The 8,961-nt window shown below is 40.8% G+C and overlaps 1 pseudogene; it reads right to left on the bottom strand.

Moving 5' to 3' along the window:
- Positions 1 to 5,660: 5,660 nt before the first annotated feature.
- On the bottom strand, positions 5,661 to 6,765 carry LOC108384791 (growth arrest-specific protein 2 pseudogene; annotated as a pseudogene).
- Between the last annotated feature and the right edge of the window lie 2,196 nt (positions 6,766 to 8,961).

The raw sequence follows: 8,961 nt of genomic DNA, 5'->3' as shown, positions 1-8,961 counted from the left end.
TTCCTTTCCCTCTCCTGGAATTTTGATTATAATTCACCAAGTATCTTATGTCTTTTATGTCTCTTATTCTCTCTTCTGTAAGTATTGCTTTTTTTTTAAAATTATATATTTTGGTCTGGCTATTTCTTTCTACCAATCTTCCAGTTCACTAATCCTTTCTTCAGCTGTCTGTTCTTTACTATTAAATTCATTGGTTAACTTCTTAATTTCATTTTAAGTATTTTTCAGTTGTAGAATGTCCGTCTTTTTCTTCTTATAGTTTCAAGTTTTCTGCTGAAGGTCTACATACAACCATTTAATTTTCTTGCATTTATTAATTGCATATATTTTGAAGTATGTATTGGATAACTCATGTGGGACTATTTCTTTCATTTGAGATTCCTCTGGTTTTCAGATATTTGTTAGTGTCTTTTGATGTGCCAACTAATTCCCAACTGAACATCAAACATTGCATATAAAAATTGTTGAGATAATTTGAAGTTCTGTATGCTCTAGAAGGCAATTTTATTCAGAGGAACTTACGTTAATAGATTTTGTTATTAACTTATGTTAATCCATGAAGATATTGAGATTATTAGAGTCTGTGTTTCAGTATTTGTGAGGCTGTACTTCCAAGTCCATGTCTTTGAGCACCCCAGCTGGGTGTTTGGGCTATTTATCAGCATCTCTATTCCTTAAAGGGTCCTAAACTTGAATTTCATCCCTGTACTTTGTAAGACTAACTGAAGTTTCTTTATTAGCTTCTTAGCATCCTTTAGAAACAGAAAATGCCTGGATGGGAAAAGCAAAATATTGCCAAATGTCAGATTCACCTCACTTCTCATTTCTTTTCCACTTCCCTTTCTTTCTAGGAAATTGGCTCCTAAAGTCCCTGCTTCCTTTGGTTTGATGTCTTCAGACACACACACATACACACACACATGCCACATACACACACCTTAAAAGTTTTCTTTTCCTTGTTCCTTATGGGAGTATTAATCTGTAACACACTACTCCAACCATTACTGGAGGCAGAAATCTTTCAAAATATACTTTACATATACCAAATGCATAACTCTTCCTAATTTTGGGATAAGGAGGCTGATATACTTCTGAGAATCAGGTCTGTGAAAACCTCAATTATGATTATGATTACAGGAATTCATCAATTTAAACTCAAAGTTTCTGGCATTTTTATTTCTTTATTCTCTGGTTTTATGTTTACTTTTATTTGTTCCACAGTCATCTTAGTCTGTGTAAGAAATCCTAAAGTTGTCCCAAAGTTTATATTTGAATTCAGTGTTAAATTTAAAAGTGTTACCAAGAAAAAAAATAAACAAAAAACATGTAGGGACCATGACTGTGAGGCAATGTGTACTGGTCCCCAAGCTGCACATGACTTTGGAGCCATTCTCTACACTTCAAGTTCTGGCAACACCAAGAGAAGTGACATCCTGTGAGCTCTTACTTTTTTCCTGACTTTGGGATGCTCCCTTTTGTTACAGTGACCCACCAGTTTTGAATCAGACTTACAACATTTTCAGAATGACACATACGGAGGCTCTGTCTTGAATCCTTTAAAATTCAGCTCCATTGAAGGGAGGCGCTGAGCCTTTTAACATGTTGGAAATAGAGTTGAATCCTCCATTAAAGGCATTTCTTTACACAAACGATAGGATTCAGAGTTAAGATGAGATAGGAAGGACCTAATGGATCATTCTGAAAGAACTACCCATCAAACGGGAAAGTACAGTATGTTTAATGTGACAAGCCCAAGAGCTGAAAATGACTCTTTGATCTTTAAAAGGCTCATAAACAGGGGCAGTGCACTTACAGACCTATATTTATGTATTCAAATAATGGGAGAAAATCCAAGCAGAGTCTCAGGACTGCGGGAGTTTGCAGTTTAGACAAAAAGAGGCCAGGGAGGAGGGCAATTACTTCAAACTTTTTACAGCATGAAGCAAGTTTTCTTCCCTCTTTGCTAACCAATGAACTGGAATCTTGCTAAGGGCTTGTTTTTTAAGTGGAGCTTGAACCAATCATTACACAGACATGAGGTATTTGTGAAGAAAGAAAGGGACAATTGAAACCAAAAGAAAGACTGTTTTGTTTCTGAATTAAATTTGTGATTGTTGCCACCTTCTTTTACTTTGATGAAGGGTCCCCAACTATCTCCTACCCCTCAGTGCCACCCATATATACATACCCTCTCCTTCAGTATTGAAATCATTAACCACATCTGGAGAGTTGACCTATGAACAATATGCCTATTTCCTCTGTTTCATGGAGCAACCAGAGAGGGTTCATAAATAACCACAGGGACATTATCAGGGATTTGAGGGTGGTTGGTGTCAGAAGACATTTAAGTGAAGTCAAATAACTTTGAAGCTGACATCCATGGATACTTTCAGTCTCAATAGCATGTTGGTGGTTTTTCTTCCTTTGACCCAAATGATCTAATTCTCGAGAAGAAATGAATTCCACCTTGCATAGAAGAACCACAGGCACTGGCATGTGGGATCTGAGATGTGGTTCCAATAGCAGCCATTTGTTCTTTTACTTGGTTCCCATGGTGACCACAGGTATGTATTTGTCACATGACAGGTTGGTTCATGGGATTCCAAGGGGACCATAGACCAGAGCAAACTTACTTTGATCCACAGTTGAGTTGTGATGCCATTAGCATTCTATTTGAACCAGGTTCTATGAATAATGATAAAAGAAATATGCAAATATTCACCACCTAAGCCAAGAAACAGAATATAACTCTATTCCAGAATCTCCTCTGGGTCCCTCCCTCCCCCAGCCAATGTAACCAAGTATCCTGAATTTTCTGTTAGTCATTCCCCTAATTTTCTTATAATACCTGTGTGTGCACCCTTGAAGAATAATTATTTAGATTTTCTTGCTTTTGAACTTTATATAAATAGAATTATACTCTGTATATTATATTCTTCCAAATTTTTCCCCCTACAATTTGTCTTGCTACGTGCAATGGTAACCCATTCATCTCTATGCACTATCCCATCATAAGAATATAACACAACTTATATACTTACCTGTTGTGGACATTTGAGTTGTTTCCAGCTTTTGCTATTACAGTCAGTGCTGCTGTAAGCATTGTACACATCTCTTGGTGTGTATGCAGAGAGTTTATGGAATATTTTTCAGGTAGTGGAAGTGCTGAGATTTAGGGTATGTAATGTGTTCAGTTTCTTGATAGTCATGCCCAATTGTTTTCTAAAGTGGTTATCCAATTTATACTCCCAACCTGCAGAGTGTTAGACTTGTAACTGTTCTTCATCCTCTCCAACACTGTCTGCTGTCTTCCTTTTTATTTTTTTCCAAACAGGTTTTACTGTTCAAAATAGTTAAATGAAATGGGCATTTTAATCTGTACTGAAGCAGAGGCTTGGAGATTTCAAGTCATCTGATTAGGTTTAAGGAGCATAGATTCTGGAAATGTGGTATGTATAGGGAGGAGATCATATCATCCAAAAACCAGTTCATAGAAAAACCTGCCTAATAGTCAAGCATCTAAAGGCCAGTTCTTTTCAAATTCACTTCTTTGAAAGTTTTGCATCTGTTTGGAAGCTCTTAATGTGAAACTAAATACAGGAATATAACTAAACAAAAATAAATTAAAAACCCATATTGCTTAAAACTTGAAAGGGATCTTCAGAAAAACTACCTAAGAAGTCCCTCATTTATTCACAAGGGGAAAAGGACACCCCAATTTTTAAAAAATGGTTATCCACAAAACACTGCAAATTTGAAGCTTGATAGACTGCTTATCAAATATTTCTTTTAAAAAGTCAGAAATAATGTACATATTCAAGTTTAAAAAAAACATGGCAAATGAGGCTGAGACATGGGAAGGAATGCAACAAACTTTAAAGCTGGACTGCTTTGAAGGTAATTTGACTCTCAGGCAGATGGATCATGGGCGAAGAGGGCTCTAACAAACTGGCCTGGACATTTTTGGATTGTTGCAAACCTTAGGGCAGAGTTAGTGGTGAGCACTCTGTGGAGGCACCAGGCTGTTCTTATGGTACATCACCTCGTCATTCTAAGCAGCAAGGCTGGGAAGGGATGAAGAAAGGGCAAAGTATGCATAACAACTCTCTACTGAGGAGGTTTTATGGAGGCTGCCTCCAATGGATAAATTCAGCACATGGGACACCAAGTTGCAAGGGAGGCCAGGAGGAATCTATTATTAATCTAGACATTGGGATAGGCAACCAGCAAGTTTTGTTTCTCTAAAATTAATAGAAGGAAGGTACAGGTCCTTTACCTATAGGAATCTTATTGTTTTTGCAGGTTTTAACATGCAAGCCATTCTGTCTGACAATCAAAATCCAGGCACTCACAGACTTAGTGAAATCCCTCCTCCATCCCCGAGTGCTGGCTGGCCGTTATAGGGAGAAGATGAGACCAACGCTTAGGCCTCACTGTGTGTCTGCCCCCTGGGGGCTAGAAGGCCAGAGGAAGTGGAAATTCCCTACCTATCAGAGTGGAGAATGAAAACGTGGGAAGGAGAGTTCAAGGGTCCTTCTGGTTTTGCAGAGTTGGATCCCAATCACAAAGTACTGGTTGGAAAATGAAATACTACTTTCTTATGAAACCCATGTATGAGGCTCTCGAGCAGAATTCCTAACAAGCAAGGCAGACCAATCTTTTTTTTTCCATTTGAAGATTATTTTTGTTCCAGAATGAAGTATTGTTATAAAGACAGATAAATTTTTTAGGTATCTTTTCAATTCTTGAATCAGAGAGGACAATGTTTTGCCATTTGTTAAGTACAAAAGAGCCCTGTCCTGGGTATACAAGGATATACATAAGTCTGCAATGCCATTAGCTACAGTGACTTTATTTACTAGACAGCATAGCAAAGTAGGATTAACTAAAGATATATTTCAATGAGAAAATGCTTTAAAATAACATGAAGTCAATGAACATTTGACTGCACAATTTACTCTGTCAAAATATAAATATATGTTAGCTTATGTGTGTGAATTACACTAAATCAGTCTCAACACAGCCATGTGCTTAGGAATGTGTGACACAATTCATAAGTGATTATCTAAGGGGTGTACTGAAAACTTCCCAAAGTACCCCAGATATTTGGTCACTGATAGGGATAAACCTTAAGGCAATTTTCCAAGTGAATGTAAACTTTTTTGAAGTGGCTTTTCCAGTAAATTATTACTGTTGTGAACACTCTGGTGTAGTTGGATATTTGTAGTAGCACATTATCACACTAATTGTCACTTTTTAAAAATTAGCTTAAAAATCCTGTAATTATAAAAATGTCTGGGGTGCTTTTACTCTGTAGACAGAAAGCAGGCACTTCCTGTTGACTTCTCTGTAAATCCTAAATATTTTCTCCTAATAACAATTTTCATCTCTTTCTATAATTGTATTTCCAATATTTTGTTCTAAATACTGTGTTCACATACTGAGAAATAATCATTGATCTACCATTTGTCTACTTTAAATCTGACTTTAGAATTTCTTTTAATAGGTCATTTCCTACTGAAGCATTAAAATAAATAGTGCTACTCTTTGGTGAACATTTTTCAATAGGATGACATGTTTCTGTCTGTTCCATCTTTTACCAAAGTAATTTTCAGAACGTAGACTAAACTGACTACACTGGAGAAGTGGATACAGGCCATTATAAGAGTCCCCTTGTAGTGACCAGCTAGTTTCATTTAATCTCCTTCTTAGCCTTATAATTGGCAGAGACCACCAGATAATTATCTGGATTAATGTCCTTAAGAGTTGGAGATTTGCTCTGGATGGGGCGTGTTTTGCCATCCACACGGGAGATCTGCAGCATCCGGCAGGGGTCGTGTTTCAACAAATACCCTGCAAAAGTTTCCCATCCTCCTCCCACTCGGACCACGACGAGTATGTTGTGCAGCATCCTAATGAAGAGGATCTTTTCCGCCAGTGGGTATCTTCCTTGAGAGAGCCTCTCCACACAGAATTTGTTTGGGCATTTGCAAGGAGGATCTTCAGAAATCTGTTTCACTGCAGCGTCCAGTAAGTTTCCTGCACTCTTTTTTTCCGGAAGACTTTGATGAAGGAGAAGGTGAAGGAGAAGGGGCAGAAAATGTTTCTTCTTGTTCAATCTCTTTTTCCAATTGTTATCAAACCAGGAGCCTCCACGCCATACCTGGCTGCAATCTGGCCATGCTCCAGCAAACAGAAACACACTTCTCCGGGTTGCTTATGCAGGACCAGACCTTCTGATTCAAGTAGATGTTTCATCTACCCCGAAATCTCGGCTGTATTGTCTCAGGCGAAGAAGGAGCCTGAGGGCGCACTGGTTTTGCATGGAATCTTCTTCAAGGGCAGATTCTTTGTGGACTTGCTAGCCTCCACGCGCTCCGTGAATGTCTCCTGCACAGTTTTTGCAAGCTGACAGAGCAAGGCGCCATTATCCAATTTCTCCATAAAAGTTTCTGCCATAATCTCCCTTCCTAATAGATCCGTTAAAGACAAGGCCAGATCTTCTTCCATCGGCAGCAAATTAGCTTCATGTCTACTGGCCAGCCATTGGCTATACTGATGCATCTTAGAGAGGCCAGGTCCACTGCGTACCTTTGGGCTCACAGCTGTGCACGTTATTCATCCACTTGTAATACCTCTAAATGCCTTTCTTCTCAAGACACAATCTCTCCCACTACTTTCTTGAAAGTGAGATGTGGTAGTTCAGTAACTTTACCTTCATTCTATTATGTACTCTGCAACTTCCATTTAAGTATCAGAGTCCTATTTTGCTCCTTTCCTAGGCAATCAGAGCAGGAATGCCCACGTTGGAGAGGCCCACCGCGGCCACCGCCTCCTCCTCCCCTGTTACGGGGGCGCGTTCCTTGAGAAGAGTCTCACTGATTGATTTCAAAGACAGGCTGGGCAAACTACATCCCAGCTGCAGTTCATCAGTGTCCACACCTTCCCAGCTAAGTCCCCAAGGGTATTTGTAACGCCCCTTCCTGCCCCAGGGGCGCCCCCAACCCCGGCTGCGGAGCGCGCGCAGCCACAGAGGTGGCGTGGAGCTGGGCCCGGCGGCCGGGCTCCCAGACCAGTCCTTCTTAGCTGTCATAGCTTCTATTGCCATGTGGATGCGTTCTCCCCTGCTGGAAGAAGGCTTCAAGAGCATGTAGTCTGGTCTCCCCTTCCCCTGCCCCAATGTAAGACAGACCACTAGGCGAACTCAGGACTTTCCAGCTTTCCATCTCTGGGAATGGCCACTTCATTTCTCTAGTTTCTCAGGCCCCAAATCTGAAGGTATCCTAGACCCCTTTCCTTCTCACGCACCATCTCCAATCCATCAGCATACCCCAATGGCTCTACTTTGAAGATAGATTCAGAATCCTACCACTTCTTACATCCTCTATGGCAATAATCGCCTCCCTGGAGCACCCAGCCGAGCAGGTGAAGGGATAGGAGCTGAAATCCAGCCCTGCTCCACTCACTGAACTGGGAGCCTTGCTCTGAGGCTGCATCCATCCGACAGAATCAATTTTGCCAACCTCTTGATCTCGGACTTCTGGCTTCCAGAATTGCAAGACAATAAATTTCTGTTATTTGTAGTCCTTTGTTACAGCAACCCTAGGAAATTAATACACCACCTGATATACATTGTGTTATTTGTTGTTTTGTTTGGGGCCTGTCTCCCATTGGGAGGGAAAGGAGGCTGCTGTTCACTGCCATAGAAGAAAATTTAGATGAAAGGCAACCATTTTGTAAGAGAGACACTGCAGCTTTTAATTACCTGCTGAAACCTTCACATAATCACTGAGGTGAGGGGAGAAAGTGGCCAGATACAATTATTTGTAATAACAAATAATTACACTTTGTATGTGTGTAAGACTTTTCATCTTCAAAACACTTTCAAAACATTAATTAATCCTTACAACAGCATCAATGAAATGGAAACAAGAGAGAATTTGAAGTATGCAAAATTTAATTACCAATATAAAAGTTTGGCACACAACTAATACTCCTCCTGCTGGAGCAGTAAACACATTCCATGCCATCTCCTCTCTCTTTGAAAAAATGAGGGAGCTTTGTTCCATATAATAATGTCAGGAAGGAGGTGAAACTAACCCTGAGGAACCCCAACGGGTGGGGCAGGGCATTTATGCATCAGAGACAGGGGTGCATTTGCTTGCATCAGAGTTCCCTTAGGATCCTGGGACCTAGTTTTCTGAGATTCCACCTTAGGGGAGGGGGCAGGGACAATAGTAGGTGCTTTTGAATAAAGATGTAGGGAATTCTCTCAGGTTATTTGATAAAGCTCAGCCCATGATCCCAAGCCTGAAAAAAAAAGGGGGTGTTGGTGGTAACCTCTTGGTATCCTGAGCCACATTTGGCTACTTTGGTGAGGACTATATCAGCATAATCTTGGGGTTGAAGGAAAATTTAGCCTTGTACAAAGACAGTCAGTGGGTCAGTGGGCCCAGAGTGACCGGGCAACATGGAGCTGCTTCTAGAACCCTGAATCTTTGGATTCTGTAGGCTGGAGGTGGGCAGAGACTGGTGCTCAGGTACTTAGCAGGAGCAGCCCGTCCCCTGTGGAGTAGACAGTGCTTCATGTGGGGGGCCATGTGGCCTCTGCCTCGCACAGGGCATGCAGCCTGTGGGGGGGCTGTCCCAGCTTTCTCAGCTGAGGACTCCAGCCCCCTGAACAGGGCGAGAGCACAAGTCCCTTAAAAGTGGCTTGTGTATAGTGACTTCCTTCCAAAGAGTATTGTATGGAAAGGGGGGAAACTGAAGGGTAACTTCGCAGAGGAGACCCTGACAAACACCACTCCCCCAGCTGATCAAGGTCAGCATCAATAGGCATAAATTATGCTGGTAGCATGTGTCATTGACAGGATATGATAAAAGCAGCATGTTACCTCTGTGATCTTCCTCCCCCAAATACATAACCCCAGGTCTAATTCTGAGAAAAACAGCAGGCAAATT

This window comes from Manis javanica, chromosome 3 (genome assembly GCF_040802235.1).
Source record: "Manis javanica isolate MJ-LG chromosome 3, MJ_LKY, whole genome shotgun sequence".
Classification (NCBI taxonomy): Eukaryota; Metazoa; Chordata; class Mammalia; order Pholidota; family Manidae; genus Manis; species Manis javanica.
This window is presented reverse-complemented; position numbering and strand designations above follow the sequence as displayed.